We start from the raw sequence: 23,100 nt of genomic DNA on the forward strand, positions 1-23,100 counted from the left end.
GCATAGTGTTTCTCTTTGGCCCAGAGAGGCTCAATCAAATACTTATTTCACCGGATCCTATCATACTACCTCTCATAGACTATAACTTTTATTTTTATGTAAATGTAGTTATCTTGCTATGAGCCAAGAGGATTTGTATACACAATTAATCCCAATCACTAAACAAAACATATATATTATGGTAAGCACCAAACTACAATTCAAAAGAATAATTCGTAGCCTATTTGGTCAGCTAAGATTAAATGCCATTAACTCATCTATTAACACTTTCATACTACCCATGATACAATATGACCATAGCCTTGATGTTTTCATCTTTGTGCTGTTTTGATATTCTCTTTTGTGTTCTTTCTTTGAGTGTGTGAGTGCAAAGGAGAAAGAGTGGTGCTTCTTTGATTGCATTTCCTTCAAAACCCTAGACTTCATGGTATCTATGGTTTAACTCCTTCATATAGTTTTTTTTTTAGTTCTCTCACAAACTCTCACAGCCATAAGCCCCGTGCTTTCCTGGCAAGACCGCAAATTTCTCGACAATGTTATTCTCTCTCTCTCTCTCTCTCTCTCTCTCTCTCTCTCTCTCTCTCTCTCTCTCTCTCTCTCTCTCTCTCTCTCTCTCTCTGTGTGTGTGTGTGTGTGTGTGTGTGTGTGTGTGTGTGTGCAGAGTTTTATGTTATTTCAAATCACTGTTGTCCGCGTCCTAGCTGTTCAAAGTTAGGTGGTGCTCCTGGCATTAGAGGCCATTGGGGTTCATGTCGCATTTTGCACTCATCAGTGGGTGCCATCGAAGAGCCATGGTGGCTGTGGAGTAGCGTGCAAAGCACAATGAGCAAGAGAGCGAGAGAGAAAGAGTCGATACTGTACGATCAAAAACTCACGTTGGTGTAGCCAAAGTTGGTCTGTGCAGGAATGCACTCTATACCAAGATAAGGGAGCTAGCAAGTGTAGGACAAAGGGCCTAGGACAATATGGAGGACCTGGGTAGGCAAATGATAGTGGAAGTGTATGTCGAATGAGGTTTTTTGGTCGAAAAGGTCCCAAAATGCTCAAGTGGGGGTGACAGGTAAAGGTGCTTGAGATGCTAATTTACTACTCTAGAATATGGTCTTCGAGATGCTCTATGAGCCCGTCTAGATGGCTTGTCAAACAGAGTCCCGGTGTGAAAGTTATGATTGTTCGAAGATGGAAGGCTTCGCACATCCCTGACGAGCAGGTCAGGTGCAGAGAGGTGGCCAGAAATGAAATTAGTGTGTATGCTTGCGAAACTCAAGTTGTGGAGCACGCCGGTCTTTTTGGATTATCAATCAAGCTTCAAACAGGCAAGTTATGGCCTATGGAATATTCGGAGGGGGTCGCGTATGTGCTCACTGGGCCACGTTGGTAAGTGCGCCGGCAGAAGTTTTTTTGAGCTCATCAAACTTCTTGAAAATTGTATGCAAGGTGGGGAGTCAGCTGAAATTTTTGGCTCGCCGATTGGAGTCAGGCGTATCGAGATGCGCCCACTTCAAGTTGACAGACAATCACGGCAGAGGAGGGCGAACTTGATTTTTTTCCAAGGGGGCAACTTGCAATGAAAGGAGGGGAAGTGTTTCGAATGCGGAAAAGCTGGTAAGGGGTAGCTTGACGAGAGGAGTGTTGGGCAAACCCGAGCAAGTGGAGCACTGACCGTGTGCGAATGGAATGCTTGAACTTTCTTTGTTGTAAATGAAAAAGATGAATGGTGACTGGAGTGAGCCACAACAATTAAGTCAAAAAAAGGGTTTGTGGGCTTTTAGAAGGAGCAATAGCGTCGGCTTTGGAAGCAAGTTTGAAAAAGGAAGAAAAAGGAAAAAAGACGTGTAAGAGCGAGGTTTTTTTCAAGCAGGAGGGGGTTCTTTCTTGCTTAGGAAAAGAGGAGGAAAAACGAGAGAGGAGGCTTCGTGCTCTCAGTGATCGAGGCCGGCACGCACTATCCACGGAGCGGCTTGGAAGGGCACGAGCTTTGCAGGAAAAGAAGCTAGCGAGGGCTACCAAGACGCGGAGCTGCAGTTGAAGTGAAGCTAGAGGTGAATTTTCCCGTTGAGGTGTGTGCCGATCGATTTGGTTTGTCGAGGGAGGTGTGTGCCCCTCTGTATGAAGCAATGATGGCCATGGAGTAACCTTGAGCACGGTTCATGGAGTTTGTACATGGTGTGTAATGAAGCTGTCATTGTCAATTTTTTGGTGTCGTATCTTCCCCTTACCCCCCTTCTTCTTTTCTCATTTCCAAGGTGTGTGGTGCCGGTGTGTGTGAGCGTGTGCGCCCCCCCCCTCCCCCCCCCGGCCCCCTGTGTGTGTGAAAGAGGAAGAGAGAGAGGTGTTGAGTTGTGGAAGAGCTGGAAGTGGGCAAGATTGGAGTGATCATTGTCTAGCAACTGTGTAGGTCATATGTGCATTGGGCAAAGTGCAGGTGAGGCCCTGCTAGTGTGAATCGTCTTTTTTGAAGGTGTTTTTGAGAGGACCGGGGTGCTGTGAATACCCTTAGCTATATAGGGTCCATTGTGTGTGTGCGGGTGTGTTCCCCATTCCCCCTTTCCAATGCTATGCTTGATTATTGATAAAAGTGTTTATATATAAAGGGTTTTCTCTCTTTCCATGCAAAGGCACCATGCAAACTCCAAAAATACTGGAGGTATGTAACTACATGCTAGAAAGAGCAATTCCCATGGGTTAGATGACCGGTTACCAGGGCTTGAAGCCCAACAAGGTCAACTTCTAGGACACATTGTGTCTAGGAATGGTATTGAGATGGCCAATGATAAGGTGAAATGTGTCCAACAACTCAAAACTATGTCTCGGCTATATCAACTTCTACAGAAGGTTCATTCATATGTTTGCAACCAAATCCCTACCTTTATATGAGCTCACTAAGAAAAGCAATAAGTTTATCGGGACCACTGAGTGTGAGGAAAGTTTTTAGTGTTTGAAAAATGTGATTATCAGCAAGCTAGTCCTTCAACACCCAGACTAGGATGCTATTTTTCATGTCCATGTGGACGCTTTGGGACAGGAAATGGGAGCTATAATGGCCCAACTTGATGGATATATTGAGTACCCAATTTACTTTGCCAACCGTAGGTTTAGTATTGTTAAACAATGATACACCACTACGAAAAAAGAAGCACTAGGAATGATGTTCAACGCAACTAAGTTTATGCATTATCTAGTGGGAAAACTATTTCATTTTATGTGGATCATTAGGCATTATTATTTTTGTTTGACAAACTCATTATTCAGGGAAGATTGATATGTTGGATGATGTTCCAGATGAAATTCAAATTTTGCATTTTCCACAAACCCGATAAGGCACATTATGACATTAATTTTATTTCTAGAAGCACTGAAGGTTATTCTAAGATATCCCTGAGAGATGAGCTAGTGGATGATGAGTTATTCCAAGATTTAGCTGAAGAAAATCCAAATCCAGAATGGCAAGAAGTATATGATTTTCTTCAAAAAGGGGGATTCCCAAACACATGGTCTCAAAATCAGAAGAAAGCATTGATTGTCAATAGTTTGAAGTTTACTCTTATTGGGGTTTACTGTATAGGCTAGGTGTGGATGGTGTTCTTTGAAGATGTTGACAGGAAAAGAAGGTAGAGCAAGATACTCCTCTCAATAGCTCGCCCACATCGTTAAGCATACAAATAGATAGTAGAGCTCAAGCCTTTCTATCACTCTAAGGCCTTTGTCTGCATCACCTGGCCGTAAGTGGAAGCATTGAAGACTAGCTCTCTCAAATGTTTACTTCATGAACCATCAATGATGCAGATTCGTATTAATAATTTCCTGTGTAGAGGAGGTATATGCAATTCCAGCTGCCTCAATGGGGCCACCTGCTACAGCATGAGATTCCCTTCAATGTGAATGCTTGATCACCCTTTCTCTGACAGCACGCCCACTACCTGGGCTCTATACCTCTTGGCCTTTGATACTCTTCTTTCGGTGGCTGCCCCCTGCGCACTACCCACTTATAACTAAAGAAACCAACCCCAACCCTCTCCTCAGTTTGGCATGCAGAGCTCTCCGAGCCCACCCCTTCTCATTCGAAATCGGCCACCAGCAACCCCTTCCTCTTGTTTTTTCTCTTGCCCCCCTTTCAGAATCGCTTCAAGAGCGCCCATCTAGCCTGGCTGATTGTGCTAGTCCCGCCACCTCGGTTCCCCCATATCTCCTTCTATATATGGCAACGACATCCCTCTCAACTGTTTTTTTCATCCTCTATATTTAGTCCTCGCCTCTTCAATCGATTAATCTCCCAAGGATTGACTCCCATGATAAACCAGTTGACCATGCTGCCCACGTATACAACACAACGTGATAACTGCCAGCATGTATCACATCAAATATGCACACCAGGCGATGAGTAACAAACATTCGACTCTACACCTTGGACTATCGCACTCACTAAGCCACCAATGCTCTGTGCAAAAGCATCCTGGACTCTTTCTTCAGCCTGGATGAACGAGAATGTACCCCCTAAGACCTCACGTATGGCATGCGTGATAGCGGCATCATGATCACATCCAAAACCAAAAGCCCCACATGCTCCCACAACTATCTAACCAAAGAACCCTTGCCACCGCATCTGCCCTCATTGACCAAGTCAAGACCACCAACTGCAAGCACACATAAATCATGAAACGATTTGACCAACAGTCCGGCACTAGAGATTGGCTTTTTGCCCATTCCAAAAAATGCCTGACAACGTGTGCCGATGCATGGCAGAATGCAGGTCCTTACTGAAGTCCATAGTGGTGATTCAGGAGGTCGTTTTTCTATTGATATCACTTATAAGAAGATATTGCAAGCAGGACTATGGTGGAAAACTATGATATCTGATGTCAAGGCATTTTGCAAAACTTGTGATGCATGTGAGAGGATGGGTAGACGTACAGCAACATCAGATAATAGGACTCCTCTCACTCTAGAACAACCTTTGGGGGTATCTATGAAATGGGGTCTACATTTTATGGGGACATTTAAGAAAGCCACTCCTAGAAAGAATCGATACATTTTAATGGCTACCTGTTATGTTAGCAAATGGGTGGAGACCAAGGCTCTTTCGGATAATACTGCTAAATCTACTATTGTTTTCATTTTTTAAAATATCATCTATTGGTATGGCTTCCCTATTGGAATTGTATCTGACCAGGGTACACATTTCATTAATAATACTATGGAAATATTGATGAACATGCTTTCAGTCAAACATAAAAAATCGACTCTATATTATCCCCAATGCAATGGTCAAGCAGAGAGTAGTAATAAAACCATTAAGAATATTCTAACAAAGACGGTTCAGAAGGAGCCACAGGGCCAGTTGGATGCTAAATTTTAGACCGTGGTATGGGCATACCAAACATCTTATAAGGTTACCACTGGAATGACACCATTCCAAATGGTATATGGAACAAAAGTAGTCGTGCCAATGGAGTTTATTATTTCCAGTCTCTGACTCGAAGTGGAGCATGGCATGGACTTCCATCACCATCTATTGGAATAATTTCTATGAGTGGATGAGTTAAGGCAATGGGCAATGCCGGAACAAGAGGCGGTTCAACAACACAGGAAGCACTGGCATGAAAGTAGAATCAAAGTCAGAGAATTTTAGATAGAAGATCTCGTTCTATGTTACCGGTCTAAAATAGGACCAAAACAACCGAACCTCAAGACAACCTGGTCTGAGCCATATGAAATAGACTGGGTATTCTCCAACGACACAGTTAGACTATGAGATCTGTCTAGATTACTATTTCCCGGGAGTGTATAATGGGGCCAAAATTAATCTTTACTATCTAGCAGTGAAGGGGTTCCAGAGAATGCTGACACTGGTCCTTCTAAGACATCGATACAAGTAGAGCAGTATGAACGAGAAGCAGAGTCTCTGAATCTTTTTCATATTAAGCCAGTAATAGCATCACTTCCAGATCAAGTAGATATTCAGGACCAGACACAACCCAAGTCAGCCTTAGGTAACATTCCAAAGGGAGTCAATGATCAAATCATTAAGGGGTTTATGTCAAAAAAATTTGGAAAAAGTGACCAATGCATGTGTGCCACGTCAAATCCGGTGCACATAAACTCAAAAATTGAAAGTAGTGGAGCTTTCATAGCATGGACCCATATAACAATGAGATCTGCAAGGGTTTTGGAACACAAGTCTCTTGCACAATGACTTTCTTTTGTTGCCCATTTGCCATCACCAAGCTTCAAGCCTCCCACAATACTATCTGCAACTTTGTCATCGTCTTCTACAACACCTCATCTTGCTTTACCTAAAACGCCACGCTATGACTTTGAGAATACAAGCAAGTCTTCTTCCTCTCCACCACGTTGTGTGTAGACACAATGTATGGGCAAATGACTGATGTCAGAAAGGATGCAAGAGCAAATGGATGAAGCTACAACAATGATTAATACTATCATAGAAGCTCTACCTTTTATTTAGTACAACAAGAGTCAGAAACATGTATTCATAGACCAAGCAATGAAGCTCCTAAATCTTTGGGATTTGCAAGTAGTGGTTGAGGCCACAAAACATGATTTTGGCACATGAATCATTAAGCAGGTGCTATATACAATTGATGCTGACCATGGTAGTGATACAATCAATGGAGTCCAATTGCAAGTCACAGCTTGTGAAATATCTTATGATTTTCGCCTACGTCATGACAAGAAACCCTATCTAGCTACACCAAAGCAGCAGGTCAGTACGGTATTGATTGAAGACAGATGAGAAAGATAGAAAGAAGAGGAAATATGGTGACCAAGGGGTTCCAATAATAGCATTGGAATTCCCATCAGTATATTGGTTTATTGTTGAAGCCATCAATCTGAAGAAGAATCCCACCTATGTCTTTGAAAAGCTCTTTGCCATGCTACTGCAAAGATACTACACCCTCATGCTCCTATCAATAGCAGTCTTTTTTGGCTACTAGTGTGTTGCAGCAAACTGTCAAGTTGAAATCACAAAATCTAATCAAAGCTTGGTATGTTTGGCAATTTCTCTATTGGGCTCAAGGTCCAGATCCTCATCAGAAAGTCAAACACGCGTCGGCAACATCACCTGATGCATCGGCTAAAAAGGTTATAGTATATTTTGATGAGGAAGAACTAGAACAGGATACACATTCAAGCAAGAAATTGGTTGTTGTGAGTCAGAAACGAAATGGGGAAGCTATTGAGACCAATATCCCTAAAAAATATAGGACCAATTTGGATAAAAACTCTTAGGTACTGAAGGATTTTCACAAAAGGATTTGGCGAACCAACATCTTCCGTCGTGTCTCGAGAAACCCAGCCTACTAAGCAATAGTACCAGTAGAGAAGACTCACGAAGGAAAGGATAAAGTATATACCATTCTTCCAAGTCAGCAAAGAAGTGAGTCAGCTTTACCAGTAGTAAAGTGTGATCGGCTCCAACGTATGTAGAAAAATATTTTGAAGGGTAGGATGGTATTGCACAAATCAAATAGAGAAACCCTTTTATGCCTGGCCCCTTTGCTAGTTTATGAACCAAAAATTTCTTATATATCCACTGTTATGGATGGATTCTCTACTACTATATTAGACATCCTGTACTATTGTACACTCCCTCATACAAATGATGGAAGTATCAATGTCCAACATTGAATTAGAAAACCTCAAAGTAGAACTGGCCACCACTAAAACTGAGACTTGGCATGGTCAAAGGGAACTTGCTGACCAAGCTCTTCACCATCGAATTGAATAAACCTAGAAAACTCGGACCATTAGTGCTCTGAGACTAATCTTCTTAGGTTGGAATCTAAAAAAGAGCTAATTTTTGAAGCAAAGAAAAAATCCCAAACTGATGTTGAGAGATTTCAGAACCTGCTAAGCATGAAGCAATCTGATTATAAAGAGCTACTCAGAACACACGGTCTATTAAAGAAATCTATATTGGAGAAGTATCTTTACCAAAATATTGCTAATATAATCAATCTTGAGGGTCTTCGTGCTACACTGAATCTTAAAGATCTTCAAGCAGTGATTGACTCCATTCAGAGAAATTTGTAGGACAAAGAAAATGAATAAAACACATCACTCATGAATCAAGCCAAATCTGATTATATGAATACTCAAAATCATCCTGAAGCAGATTTTGACAAAGAGGAGAAGGAGGAAGATACAGGGGACAATCGAGATAAACCTGATGACGATGATGAGGGTCGGCTCTGGTTGGGGGAAATGGGGATAATAAAGGCAATACTGGTGCTATTTTGAAGACCAAAATCAGACTAATACCCAACAACATACTAACACTACAGTTGGGAACCAACAGGAACTACAATATCAAACAGCACTAACCAGGAGAGATAAAGGTAAAGCTATAGTCTACACTTTTGAGTTTGAAACCACTGATCAACATTCTCTACAACTGATTACACTCAATAAAAGATTAAGGCATCAAGCAACGCCAGTCACAAGGAGGTTTTTGGAAGATGAAACTATTTTCTATGATTTAGAACGCTTCTAGATACTCTACGTTGGGGCTAGGTAGATTGTAAAGAATTGGAAATTAGCTAGTTTCCAAGATCAAGAAGTTTGTCAGCTACCCCCTTATCCTAGCAGTATTCAACTACTAGACAGGGTCCTTGAATGGACACTGACAATAGATGATAAGGCTACTAATCCATTTTTGCAAAGAAATTCAACTGTTGATTTGAAATCTTTGGGTCTGGAATTTCATCTACATTTAGGCAACCGGCCTACATACAAATGTATGAAAGAGATCAGAACTCAACTCAAACAACTTTTGATTCAAATGCAGAGTGCAAGGGGATTAGGCTATCAAAGAGTGCAAGCTATGATTGAGGATTAGGCTAACACTAGAAAAGGACCCCACACTCAAATGTCCATAGGAGCTCATGCAACTGTTCTCAAAAATGTCTTCCAGCTTGTAAGGATTACTAGGAAGATGATGCAGCAAGAGAATCAAGTCATTCTCAATTTTTTTGAGTTTGTACCTAGCTCTCCAGTCCTTTGATATGATTTACTTGTTAAGGAATCAGAGTTGCCAATTTTTTGTCCAACATTGTATCCTTAGTGAGTTGACCATTTCACATATCTCAAAATTATATAGGATGTCCGTGATTGGTATTATAGAGCCATTGTTGTTTGGAGCTTGGCAATCAGTAGTAGAGATGGCACTTCAGAAAGACATTGCACCATATATACAAGCTGCCATCCAACACGTTATGCTTTGCATGGGTCAATAGCGGGTCCATATCCAAAGACTCACAAAGATCACAAATCAGCTCCTTCAGTTAATAGTGGAATCTTTCAAAATCTCAAAAAAAAGACATCATTGCTAAGGAATCCTTAAACCCACAGTACAGAAAGATGGTTGTAATCCTTTTTGAAGCCAGAGTCAAGACGAATAGCCACTCTCACAAGGATGGATACACACTATCTTGAATTGTCTTAAGCTAGCCAAAACCCATCTCACTAAAGGCAAACGAACCTTGTATGACCTTGACACCAAAACATACAACCCTCTCACGCCCTATGAACATGAGATGACTACAGCAAGGAAGGATCATCTTGAACAAGAGGCCATTTACAAGCTCATCTAGAAGGAAAATGATGGTATTGTTCCTTCTGAGGCACCAAAGAGGAACCGGGTTCAGTGGAAGTATATTGGGTATTCCACATCCTGATATCAAAATCCTGAGGTGGATTTTCCAAATACACACATCAAGAATGACCCTTTTGAAGCCAGAAGATTCCTTTTTCTCGTTGATGATAAATTTTGGTTACCTAAATTCAAGAAAGAAGGGAAGGATGTAGATGTAGCAGGCGGGAGCACTTCCTTAGGAGTAACCAATGGCAAGAACAGTTCGTTAGGAATTACGAACTGATAACTTTTAAAAGTATCCAATGGGTCGTAACTATAGTAGTTACTGTAGTAACTCTACACAATCCTATAAATAGGACCCATTACACATTCTACAAGGTTGGTTGGTTGGTTGCGGGTTGGTTGTCATGTACTGTTTTTAGCCTCTGTACTTATCTATGAAGCTCTTGTATTAATCATGGGAACCTTTTGGTCTTGGATCCATTTTTACTTTAATGCTTAGCTTGTACTTTCTATATTATGCATACTAATCTGAATATACATTATCAGTTCCAGTGTTCCAATCTTCAATCTTTCCCATTCACTACTCTTTCCAGTTTAGTACTCTATCTTAGTTCAGTTCTCTATTCCAGTTCAATACTTTAATTTTAGTTGTTTGATCTGATATGCACCATCTAAATTCTTTGAACTCCAACACTAGAATAGCTATCTAAAGAGACTAGCTCATTCCAATACTCTTCCTAAACCACATACATATAGCATCCTATGGCCCTAAGGCCATAGGACGCTATATACCCATCATGAAACAACCACATATAGTTCCCTACGGCCCTAATGCCATAGTATGTATATATAATAATCATGAAACAACCACATGTAGTGCCTTCTGTCCCTAAGGCCATAGGATGTATATTTACTCTGCACAAAACACCTACATAAAGCATCATATAACCCTAAGTCCATAGGATGTATACATACTCATCGTGAAACTCCTACATGTAGTACCCTATGTCCCTAAGTCCATAAGGTGTATACATAAAGCATCATATAACCCTAAGTCCATAGGATGTATACATACTCATCGTGAAACTCCTACATGTAGTACCCTATGTCCCTAAGTCCATAGGTGTATACATACTTATCATGAAACACCTACATATAGCATCCTATGACCCTAAGGCCATAGGATGTATACATATTCATCATGAAACCCATTTATATAGCACTCTATGGCCCTAATGCCATAAGAGGTATACATACTTATAGTCATGAAACACCTACATATAGCACCATATGGCCCTAAGGCCATAGGATGTATATATATATTCATCATGAAACACCTACATATATACTCACTATGAGTTGATCTTGAGGAATCTATATGTACTCTTTGTGAAGTACCTACATATAGTACCCTATGGACCTAAGGTCATACGTTATCTCTTTGTGATAAGGTGATAGAGTATGCATGTTTGTAGCGACATAAAAGATTGCCTCTGGGAGTGTATGTGAGACAAACCCAAATGCATATTGTTCCGGTATGCTTATTGGGTAAGGAAATGTATTGGTGTGAGTTGATTTGTGTTTTTAAATGAAAGCACTCATTCCATTCCCAACAATGGATGCATTAACAATGGGAGATGCTTTTCACAGTGTTGTGAAATGGAATATTGGGTTGCTACAACATATGAATGAGATGCAGGTTTCTATGTCCGAGGCTCACAAAGGAATGGGATAATCCGAGACAACATGACCAAAAGAGATACAAAGAGATTTGGAAGGATAAGAGGTTCAAATTTTAAATGGAATAAGAATAGATGCAGTGTGTCCATTTGTTTCTGTAAACTTTGGTGAGCTAGGTGAAGATAACATCGATATTGGTATTGAGAAAACATCCTATGCTCATTGAGGCTACTATTTTGCAGAATTTGATGTATGCAGCATCAATCTAGTTTGTTGGCCTATCAAGAGAGTGACAACTATGGATGGAAAAGCGTTGTTACGGTATGATGATTTACATGCTATAGATGTGTTACAAGATACATGCATCGAATTAGCTCATTTGGTATATCCTATTTCAAAAAGATGAAATTATTGATTTATAAATAGGATGCCAATTTTTTTGTGAAACCTTCTAAGAAACCCAATCAAGGTTCCCTATCATGTGTCCAACTTGTTTCAACCATAGATTGTTCTTCTAGAAGGTGTTGTCAATATGCCAATAGAGATAAGGTCATGGCTATGCACAATAAATTTTGGGGACAAATTTTACAAAATAGGACCAACTATGTGTATGATACAATGTTGATTGCTTGGTGTGATAACAAAACAACTACAAGAACTTACTATGTATTTTCTTTTAATGTCGATGAGGTCTGTAGTAGAGCCTTGTTCTCAACACCACCATTTTCTTGAGAATCTATCTCTTTATATAATCAAGTACAAGGAATGAACAACAAAACTTAATTTAACATTCCTAAATTAAACAAAATTTTCCCAAATCAAATGGGAAATAGGACTACATAGCATTGAAATTAGTCCCAAAGTTGTGTGATTTTCCCAGTTCATCTAAAATGGTGTTCAAATTTGAAGATTCAAAGACCAACAAGCTTCCAAGGTGGCTTAAGGAGTTTTAAGATGTGTTTCTAGAAAATCTCTTGAATTTTCCTTCCTGAAGGGATATATATCACGACATAGAACCCTTTTTGGGTAGTGAACCTGTTTTAAAGAGGCCCTACAAAATGTTCCTACCCGAAGCCATAGAACTCAAAGAAGGGCTTTGATAACATTCGAGTGAGTAATTCACCATGGGGAGCACTCATTCTATTCTAGAGGAAGAAGGATGAATCCCTAGGCCTCTACATAGATTAAGGAGGTCTTAATCAGGTGTTTGTGAAGAAGAAGTACCCTATCGCTAGTGTTGATGAGCTATTAGATAGATTACATGGGATAGATTCCAGAAGGCATCTAAGCTTACATGGGATAAAGAGCAAGAAGATTTTGTCCAACAACTAAAGCAATAATTCACCTCTGCCCCATGCTCAAGTTACCTAGTTTCACTCAAGACTTTGATGTAGTAACATATGCTAGTGGACTTGTTGTAGGTGGAGTCTTAGGACAGTCAACCGGTCACCTTCACTTTTCAAAAATTAAGGATTCATGAGTTGAACTACCCAAATCATGATCATGAACTTCTGGTTGTCACTCATGCTCTTAAGGTGTGGATACATTATCCTTTGAGTTGTCAGTTTCAGCTAATCACCGATCACCAAAGTCTAAAATGGATCTTCTCCCAGCCAACCTCACTATGATGCAAAGACAATGGATATAGATTTTGTAGGAATATGATTATTAAATAAAGTACAGAAAAGTTATCAAAAATGCAGTTGGTGATGCCCTCAAAAGAAAAGCTTTCCTTGGGGCCATCTCCATGGGCAACAATCCAATATTAGATAAGGTTATAGAATGTTCATAGGAAGATAAATCCTATCTTCAAATTCTATAGATCCTTGGTTAAGAGAATGAGACAACAAAGGAGAGAGCACTAGTTAAGGACCATTCTATATAGGATGGACTTCTCTACTATAGGCATTGGATTTACATTCCTAAGGATTCCTCCCTAAAGGACTTAATTCTTTGAGAAGGACATGACACCCCAATAGCGGGACACCTTGTATGTGCCAAAACTCTTAATGCCTTAAGAAAAAGTTACTTGTGGGCCGGAATGAAGGGTATTTCTTGTCAAAGGAACAAGGCTAAATGCATGATGAAACCAGGAAAACTTCAACCTTTAGATATACCTCTCATGAAGTGGGAGTTCATTACTATGGACTTTGGCACTGGTTTTCCCACAACTCAAGGAGGTTATGACTCCCTAATGGTAGTTGTAGATATGATCACCAAAGTATCTCATCTAATACTAGTAAAGACCACTTATACAACATTAGATATAAGACCTCTCTTTGTTAAAGAAATCTTTAGACTTCATGGGATTCCAAAAAGAATTATAAGTGAGAGCTATGCAAAGTTTACTTCCAAGTTTTGGAAGGCTCTTTTCGAAGCATTAGGAACACAACTATGTTTAGTTTAGCATATCATCCTCAGAGTGATGGAAACAAAGAAAGGGCAAGTAAAGTGATTGAAGATAGCCTCTGAGCTTATTATTGTAGAGAGCCTTGCAAGTGGATTCAATTTCTTCCTTTGGTGGAGTTTTCTTTTAAGTCTTCCCTCCATAAAAGCATTGGGATATTGCCTTTCAATGCTCTCTATGGGCATGAATATATATCACCTTTGAATTTCTCCAATCCTACTATAAGGGTGAAGGCCTCAAAGAGAATGTAAGAAGAGATGGAAGAAAAATCAAGTCCACACGACAAGATATTCAGGCTATTAAGGACCGTAAAAATTACTAAGCTGACCAGGAGCGGTTCAATCGAATTTTTAAGCAGGGAGATAAAGTATTTCTTTGCGTCTAACTAAAAAGAAGCACTCTATCTTCAGGGAAATTTAAAGAGCTCACTCCTAGGTATTGTGGTCCTTACGAGGTAATCAAAGTACTTAATGAACAAGATTATAAATTGAAGCTGCCTGACCACATCAAATTTTATGATATATTCCACATCAGCCTTCTATCCCAAATACCAATCATGCATTGGATGATGAAGAAATTGTAATGCAAAAGCATGGCGTGCTTGAACTCCAACCACATTATACCCTTGAAACCAGAGAAAGAGCCCTTAAAAATAAAGTAATCAGAGAACATTTGGTAAAGTGAAAAGACTATCCCACAGAAGGTGCTACTTGGGAAGATGAAGTCTCTCTTCATAAAGATTTTTCCAACTTTGGTTGTGATGAGGACATCTCAAGTTCGTAAGTTGGGGTGATTGTAAGGTTCCCAGTTTCTCTAATAAAGAAAAGGTTTACCAAGTCAATTAAAGTACCTAGAACTCTAAAAATCAATATAAACTTATCTATAAATAGCAAAAATTGGTATTTCTAGAATCATAAGCACGTGTTTACTTCAACTATAAATTTTATTGAGTCAAAATCCTTACTGGAAGTGTTCATAGCTACTTTAATTCATAGCAATAATTGAAGACTTTTAGTAATTGTTAAAATACATGACTTTTCACATGGCCTACTAGATATTTTTCAACATGGACCAGATATTTCTCGTTAAAGCATAAAATTAGCAAATTTGAAAATTAAAGTAGGGCATGTTCTAGGGGCACTATGATGAACCTTCCAGGGCCTAATTTAGCCACATGGGTGCCATATGGAGCTAGGGGGATGCTTGGAATGTAAGGATTTGCCAGTTGCAGGTCTTGTGTGTTGGAAAAACCTATAAATAGGCCCTAGGCTTCACAATCTTATTTAGGCTTGGAGACCTTGGCAAAATCTCTCGTGCTTAAAGATACCATTCTCAAAAATCATTAAGAGAGAAAACCTCTAAGTGATTAATCAAAGTAATTAGTGCTAATTTTGTTAGATTAGTGAAATGTTTAGTGATTTATGTCTATTTTTTCTAATTATCTTATTAGTTAAGAAAGGTTAAATCTCTCTATTATTAATTACACTATTATATGTTATTCATTATTGAATACTTAATCGTTGATTATGATTAGTAATCTAATCAATTATTAACCTATGTTACGATTAAAATTACTTAATTTTGGTCTTAACTAAGAAGGAATATACCAATTAAACTTAGATGATTATACGTGAATTTGAAGAGTTTATATACACCATTAGAAAGCTGTGGAAATTATATCAAATTTCTCTACTTAAATTTGGTATCTATTTAGGTAGAAACTCTCTATTTCTAGTCTAAAACAGATGGAAAATTTAGAAACATACCTTAATAAATCATGGGATCATTTTTAGAGGAAGATTATAGTGCTAAAATCTTGTGATAATTATCTCATATATAGCTAAGTAGTTTTTCTAATTACTTTTACTCAGATTCTTTGTTTAAAGCTGAACATTAAGAAAAATGTAGTAAACAAAGTTAGAAGTTAGTGAGATAATTTTTAGAGGAAATTTATAGTGTGAAAAATTTGTAATAGATATCTCATAATTAATTTTTTAGTTTTGCTAACTACTTTTGCTTAAATTCTCTATTTTTAGCTAAAAATTAAGCAAGATAATTAATACACTAGCTTAGAATTTAATAAGGTAATTTTCAAAGATAGATTATAGTTTTATGAACCCGTGAAAAGTATCTCTTAATTAGTAAATAAGTTTTGCTATTCTTTAAGTTCTTTGTTCTTAACCAAAAATTAAGCAAGATTGTTAGTACAATAGCCTAGAAGTTAGTGAGATAATTTTCAATGGTAGATTATAGTATTAAAAACTTGTGATATTCATCTCACAATTAGTAAATTAGTTTTGTTAATTATCATTATCTAAATACCTATTTCTAGCCAAAACACTATGGGAATAATTAGTAAATCCATTTAAGGTAATCTTTAGAGGTATGATACTTTGTTAAGAGTTTGGAATGAATATATCTTATTGGATAATTACTTTAATAGTTATTCAATTGAAAATGAACTATTTTTTACCTTATTTAAAAGGAGAAAAATTAGAGAGGTGACTCAAAAAACTATAAGATAATTACTAGAGCTATGAAAGTTTATAAGTGTAAGGTTTTCAGTTTTTGAAACCTTAAAGATTGTATAAAGCTTAATCAAACTGATATGATTATTGAAAAAGCAATGTAGAATTGTTTGACCATGGAAAATATTGGTATTTTTGGCATCTTAAGCACAACAAACCCTGGGCTAGAAATTTTTAGAACAAAATTCTGATAAAATCTAGAAAAGTTACGAGCTCTGAAAGGTTTACACTAGGAATCTAATTAGTTAACTAAAATTGGATGGTTTCAATAATTATTATCAATAAATACTTTCTTATCCTAAGGTTTTAGAAATTACTGATATTTCCAATTTCCATCATTAAAAATCAAAGAAATTAGTAAAAATCGATTATGTATATTTGAGGGGCTGTGTGGGGTAATGATGAACTCTCCCAGACTAGATTTAGCAGTAGGGGGCATTTTTTGACCTGTAGGGCTCCTTGGGATGCAAGTTATTGCCATTTTCCAGCCTGTGAGTGCCCAGAAACCTATAAATATGACCCTTGCTTCACAATTTCGGACAAACTCAGAGCCTTGATACACTCTCTCTCATCTAGAGAGACCGTTATGCAGAAATCACTAGAGATCAAGATCTAGTTGGTTAAATTAAACAGTAATTAGTCTAATCCTTCTTAATTAGTAAAGTTAGGTTAACCTATTTTCTTGATAAATAAGAGATTAATCCTATGTATACTCAAAAATACTCTCTTAATCAAATATTCTATGCTGATTTTTGTAATTAAGCTTAGTGATATTAAGCTAATTAATTATTATATCATATTAGGACTGAAATTATCCATATTAACCATAAATTAATGGAAAATATATTAATTAAGTTTAGATTAAATTGAGATAATTATCAAAGCTGCATTAGATTTTCATTAAGCTAAGAAAATTATCTTATAATATTTTGAGTAATTTTCATAATTAATTAAGCAAAACTACATTATTTATAGAGAAAAATAAAGGGTAAAATAATCAAATTGATTTAAAATGATTTGAGTTATTTATCAGAGGTTAATCAAATCTTAGGGAACCCATGATAATTATGTTAACCTCAGATAATTAATTTACCTAGTTATTTTAGCAGAATTATATTTTTTTTAGGATAAATTAAAAGGGAGAAATTAGCAAATTGATTCAAAATGCTTTATGTTATTTATCACAAGTTAAAAACATCTTAGAAAATGTGTGATAATTATGTTAACCTTAGATAATTAATTTACCTAATTATCTTAACAGAATTACATTGTTGTTTAGGACAAGTTAAAAAGAGGAAATTAGTCAAATGATTCAAAATGCTTAATTTTATTTATAAAAGGTTAATTATATCTTAGGGAACCCATGATAATTATTTTAACTTTAGATAATTAATTTACCTAATTATCTTAGCAGAATTACACTGTTTTTAGGACAAATTAAAAGAGGAAAACTAGTAAATTTATTCTAAATGCTTTGAGTTATTTATCAGAGGTTAATTACATCTTAGGAAACCTGTGATACTTATGTTACCCTCAGATAACTAATTTACCTTATTATCTTAGCAGAATTACACTATTTTTAGGACAAATTAAAAAGAGGAAATTAGAAAATTGATTCAAAATGCTTTAAGTTATTTAGTAGAGGTTAATTACATCTTAGGGAACTCGCAATAATTATGCTAATCTCAGATAAGTAATTTACCTGATTACCTTAGCAGAATTACACTGATTTTAGGACAAATTAAAAGGGGAAAATTAGTAAATTGATTCTAAATGCTTTGAGTTATTTTTTAGAGGTTAATCACACCTTAGGGAGCCTGTGATAATTATTTGAACCTCAGATAATTAGTTTAACTAATTATCTCAGTAAACTTACATTATTTTTAAGGGAAAATAAAAGGGAGAAAATAATAAATCATGTGCTATGATTACATGCTATTTATCAATGCTAGATTAAAAGATAAAGAGTTCATGTTAATTATGTCAAGGTTAGAAAACTTAGTATAGAAATTTATCTAAGTCAAAATATACTAATTCTGATTGAAATTTATAGGGGGAAACTAGTAAATCATGTTATATGAGTACATTCTATCTATCAAAGTTAGCTTATGTAATAAAGAGGCCGTGATAATTATGTCAAGGCTAGAAACTTAGTATAGATAGTTATCTAAGTCAAAACATACTAATTCTGGTTGAAATTTAAAGAGGGAAACTAGTAAATCATGTTATATGATTATGTTCTATTTATCAGAGTTAGCTTACATAATAAAGAGGCCTTGATAATTATGTCAAGGCTAGAAAAGTAGTATCAATATTTATTTAGGTCAAATTATTCCAGATTTAGCTGAAAATTGAAGATGTAAATTATATAAAGAAGTTGGAAAAGAATAAGATAACTACTAGAGGCCGAAAATATCCTTATCTACTTGTGGTAATTATATCATAGTTAATTAGTGAGTTTAGGAAACTATAATTGACCAAAAGTCCTATTTTTAGCAAATGATTAATTAAAATAAATAGACTTCGTGGTCAAAAGTTTTTAGAAAAATTATAGTGAGTGTAAACCTATGATATCAAGTTGAGGAAATGAAATCTTTAAGATAAAATAAATAGAATAAATATTAAGCCCAAAATAAGTAGATTCCAAGCTTAAAAGTCGATGGGAAAATTAGGAAAAAGATATAGACAATTATAAGAAAATCAGGAGAGATTAGAAAATCCTTACGGAAGCGGTGGAAAAAGTTATCATGCCTATATAGACAAATGAGAAATTACTAGGTCAAGAATTTACCCATTAAAACTATAAATTTAACCTTGAATGGGTTACGGTTGAATACAAAGGTTAAGTTTAGATTTCAAATAATTTACCTAATGATTAGACATCATTTTTATAAGGATAATAAGTTATGGCACCTAAAAGGACCCCAGAAAATCCTACATCTGATGATGAGGACATAGCTCCAAAGCGAACTAGAGCGTCGGACGACGACAAAGTCGGGCCTAGTAGTAAGCCTACAGAGGAGAGTCTTCAGGCGCCAGCGCAACAGCAAATGGCTGATCAGTTTCAAGTGGGTTTCCCATTATTCAATTAAGTATTTAAATAGTTTATGTTCTTTTATAAGTTAACATTGCTTACGTAAGAAGTAAGTAAGAATCAGAAAAGGAATAATTGGTCAAAAGGTGACTTCCAAGAAACCAACGTGCATTTGTTTATTAAGTAGGAAAGAATTGTTTGGGTTAAAACTAGTTGAATTAGGAAAGATATGATTGATCATCCTTAAAACACCTTGTCTCAAGACACCTCCGACTCCTTGGTATATTTTGATGATAATGATGGCTTTCCAGCCACGGATAAGTCGGTTACCCCCATGAACGTTGAGTTTCTACTCTGTGTCTTGTCTTGATGTTTCTACATAAGTTAGGATACCATTGTTTATCGTAGGGGAGCCGCCCGGTTGTATGGGCAACTGGTTTGGTGTATAGGCACCCGGAACCTTGGGTGGGGGTTTATCCACTCCGGATTGTGAGTAAGGAATGGGTGTCGTTTTTACACCCTTAGGTGGTCTTGAGACAAGAAGAGTACTAGTCATGGTTATTATGGACAATGTTTTGATTGACAGTACCCTGTCTTAAGTTTAAAGATGTTTGTTTGTTAAAAGAATGCTTTACAATGCTGTCTTTAATACTTGATTGAAGGAGTTACTGTGACGAAAAGTTAAAAGAAACCATTATTTTAGATGTTTAAAACAATGTGATAGTAATTAGAAAAATAAATGAATCATGTGCGAGTGCGGGGTGGTAAGTGGGGATTGAGTAAGGTTGTCAATCAAGTACGGGTGGACGTGATTAGTTAGGTAACTATCCATCCCTACGCATTAAAACATTTAGAAAACTTCTTCACTTGGAAGAGGAGTCCACCAGCGGCTGTGCCCTCACATCTGTTAGGGGGAAAAAAGCGTTGGTTGAGGATACCTTAGCCCAATTGTGGCAGTTATAGGGCCGAAATAATTTTTTGGACTTTTAATACGTTGTCCCGTTTTCGCTGCAAGACAGGACTAGGTCTTCTTCTAAGCCTATAGACCCAAGCCATTGTCAATGGTAAAGGTCTATTCCTTGGATTTTTCTTGTTACGAGACTTTGATTTTTATCAGACCTAGAGACCTGTCAAGGATCCCATCCCGATCTTGGTATTGGCGGCTTGGGGACCTCACAATAAGGAAGCTAGGATAAGAATATCTTACTCATATAGGTAGTTAGAAAATTACTATGACCAAAAGTTACTAATTTTGACTATAAACTAAAGGAGAAAGCTAGCGAATTAGTTTTCCAAAAATTAATCATGTATTCATATGGCTAAATTAAGGTATGAAGAATCCTTGAGAATGATATCACCCCACAAGAAGCTACTTATAATACTGTAAACCAATGAATTGCCCTATATTTTTAGAAAAAAAAAGAATTAAGATAATTGATGAGAGTAAGCTATGGGAATAAGTTGAGTTTTGATAAATTACCTAATGATTAGACATTCTTTGAAATCCTTTTATAAGGCTAAAGATTGTGGCTCCCAAGGAGACCTAGGCAAATCAACCAATAGAAGAGGATGATAGCAGCACGAAGAGAGCCAGGGTTACACATAACCACGAGACTAGCCCAAGAAGCATGCCTACAAATGAGAGTATTCAAGCCCCTAGGTCTCAACAAATCCTTGGTCAATCACAGGTGGGTTTTGGTTGTGAATTGTGGGATGCATGTCTAACCTCACTATCCTATCTTAGTGTAATATTAGAGAGAACCATGATTAAATTGTCAATCCATGGGATGAAGTTGACTCGACTAGTGCATAGAGGCTACAAGAGGGTGTCAATCTCTCCAAAAACAACTAACAACTCACATCTAACTCAAGCTACACTCAAGTGATTGAAATCAGTAAAAGCCAATCGCTCATTGGCAACAAATTACATCCATTGCAGCATCAAGTGACATCCAAACGTAAAGAAACTTCTAGGACATGATTATAGGACCTAAGAACACATGCTTATGGTCTCAAACCCCATTTTAGATCAAGTGCCAAAATCGCGATTATTAACAGTAGTGAATTTTTGACATAGTCGTTTTTGACCCAAAATGCATCTAAATGCTTAGCAATGATGCCCCAATACCCCTCCTATACTTAGTTTTTTATTTTGAAGTGTAAATTCTTAGTTATGATAAAATTAGGCCGCGGATCAGCGACGCCAAAAGCTACGAATTATTGTGATGTGCTTACGTCAATGCGTAGAGCTCTTACCTACAGTTACAATGCAACTGCAATGTGACAACCGTGGAGGGAGTAGGAAGCACGATAAGGAGAGAGGTGAGCGCCATTAGCTCACGCTGTGTATTTCATTATCCAAAAACTTTTTAATAACTTACAAAAATTGGCTTTTATACCTTACCCAAGGTTTTTTGGTGGTCAAAACTAGTAATCTGCGAGTTCTACCAAAGATGAGTAATGATAGGTTGATACAATTTGGAAGCTTGTAGCCCTGGCTCATCAATTACAAGGTTTATCCAAAAAATAGGAGTTACAATATTTTTGATTTATCAAAATAATAAGTGTTTTTACAAAGAGAACTCCAAAAAAAGGTTTCCGTGTTAGCTTGCTGCTAACATTCCCCACCTCCTCGCCTGTGTCATCCCTTGACACAGCTTTATGGGCTGAAGTAGTCTTCGGGCTACTGCTAACATTCCCCACCTCCTCGCCTGTGTCATCCCTTGACACAGCTTTATGGGCTGAAGTAGTCTTCGGGCTGGCGGCTGGCGAGGTGGTCTTTAAGTGCTGTTAGAGCCTTTTGATATCTGATTCTCCGTTTCTTATCTGAAACTTGCAAGAACAGCATAGTTACTCTGTTTTTTAGCTTCACTACTGAGTAGCCTACAAACCTTGAGGTCAGGTTGTTGATCAATGGTGAAAATATCTTCATTCACCAAGTGAAGAATCCCATGTAGAATGCTTCCTCGAACACCAGCATATTGTGAGAAGGTAGAAACGTACACCTGGCTTAGAAGCCATAGAGGACTTCTTCGGAAGGTTGGCCACTGAGATTGTAGCATAAACCTTTGTTACCCTCGATGAATGACATCCAAGGGGCGCCTAATTGCTCTGTCTCATTGAACACTTTTATGCATGTTGAGCACCATTCGGTAGATTTTATATAGCATTTCACATGACAAATCTGGTAGACTTTTAAAGAATGACAATTTCACCATGTATTCTTCAATCACTGGTCCCTTTTCTCGAGCAGGCAATCTGGGGTAATTCAGCCAAGTTGGCCACTTCTTTAGTAGTGCCTCATGTGCTATCCAGGTCCTTACTCTTGGTACATGATAGAAGGTAGGATCCTTTTGCAAGGCTGCAGGTGCTCTTGTGCACAAAATCAAGTACCTGGGATTCTTGTTTAGCCCGCTCAACCTCCACTTTGGGTAGTCTTTATATGTGCCCTCGACTTGCATGTCGGTGTAAAGCCTTTCTTTTACTTGCAGCAACTCAACTTTAATCAGAGGGCAGGGCAGGGCAGGGATTGTTGGTGCCATTGCACATTTATTTGATTGTGTAACATTGACGAAATGAAGTACTCTCAGCTTCCAATCCATTTCTACCTTCCACTGCTCATCTACCTCTTGTGTAACTTTTTCCATCAGTGCATCTTCTTCAGCCTTTGAGAGCTGGACCATTGGCATGCAGTCTGCTTCGATAATGGATACTTGAAATTCTTCCTCGCCACTCAGCTCTACTGCGGACTGTGTCTCCATCTCAGCAAATGATACTAAGGGGATTTCTATCTGAGGTTTCTCTGAAGTGCCTACCTCTTCTTGTGTTTCTA

The 23,100-nt window shown here is 37.5% G+C and overlaps 1 pseudogene; it reads right to left on the reverse strand.

Moving 5' to 3' along the window:
- Nucleotides 1–4,229: 4,229 nt before the first annotated feature.
- LOC147453974 (uncharacterized) lies at nucleotides 4,230–22,870 on the reverse strand (annotated as a pseudogene).
- Nucleotides 22,871–23,100: the final 230 nt, after the last annotated feature.

Source organism: Adiantum capillus-veneris, chromosome 7 (genome assembly GCF_014529385.1).
Source record: "Adiantum capillus-veneris isolate H3 chromosome 7, ASM1452938v2, whole genome shotgun sequence".
Taxonomy (NCBI): domain Eukaryota; kingdom Viridiplantae; phylum Streptophyta; class Polypodiopsida; order Polypodiales; family Pteridaceae; genus Adiantum; species Adiantum capillus-veneris.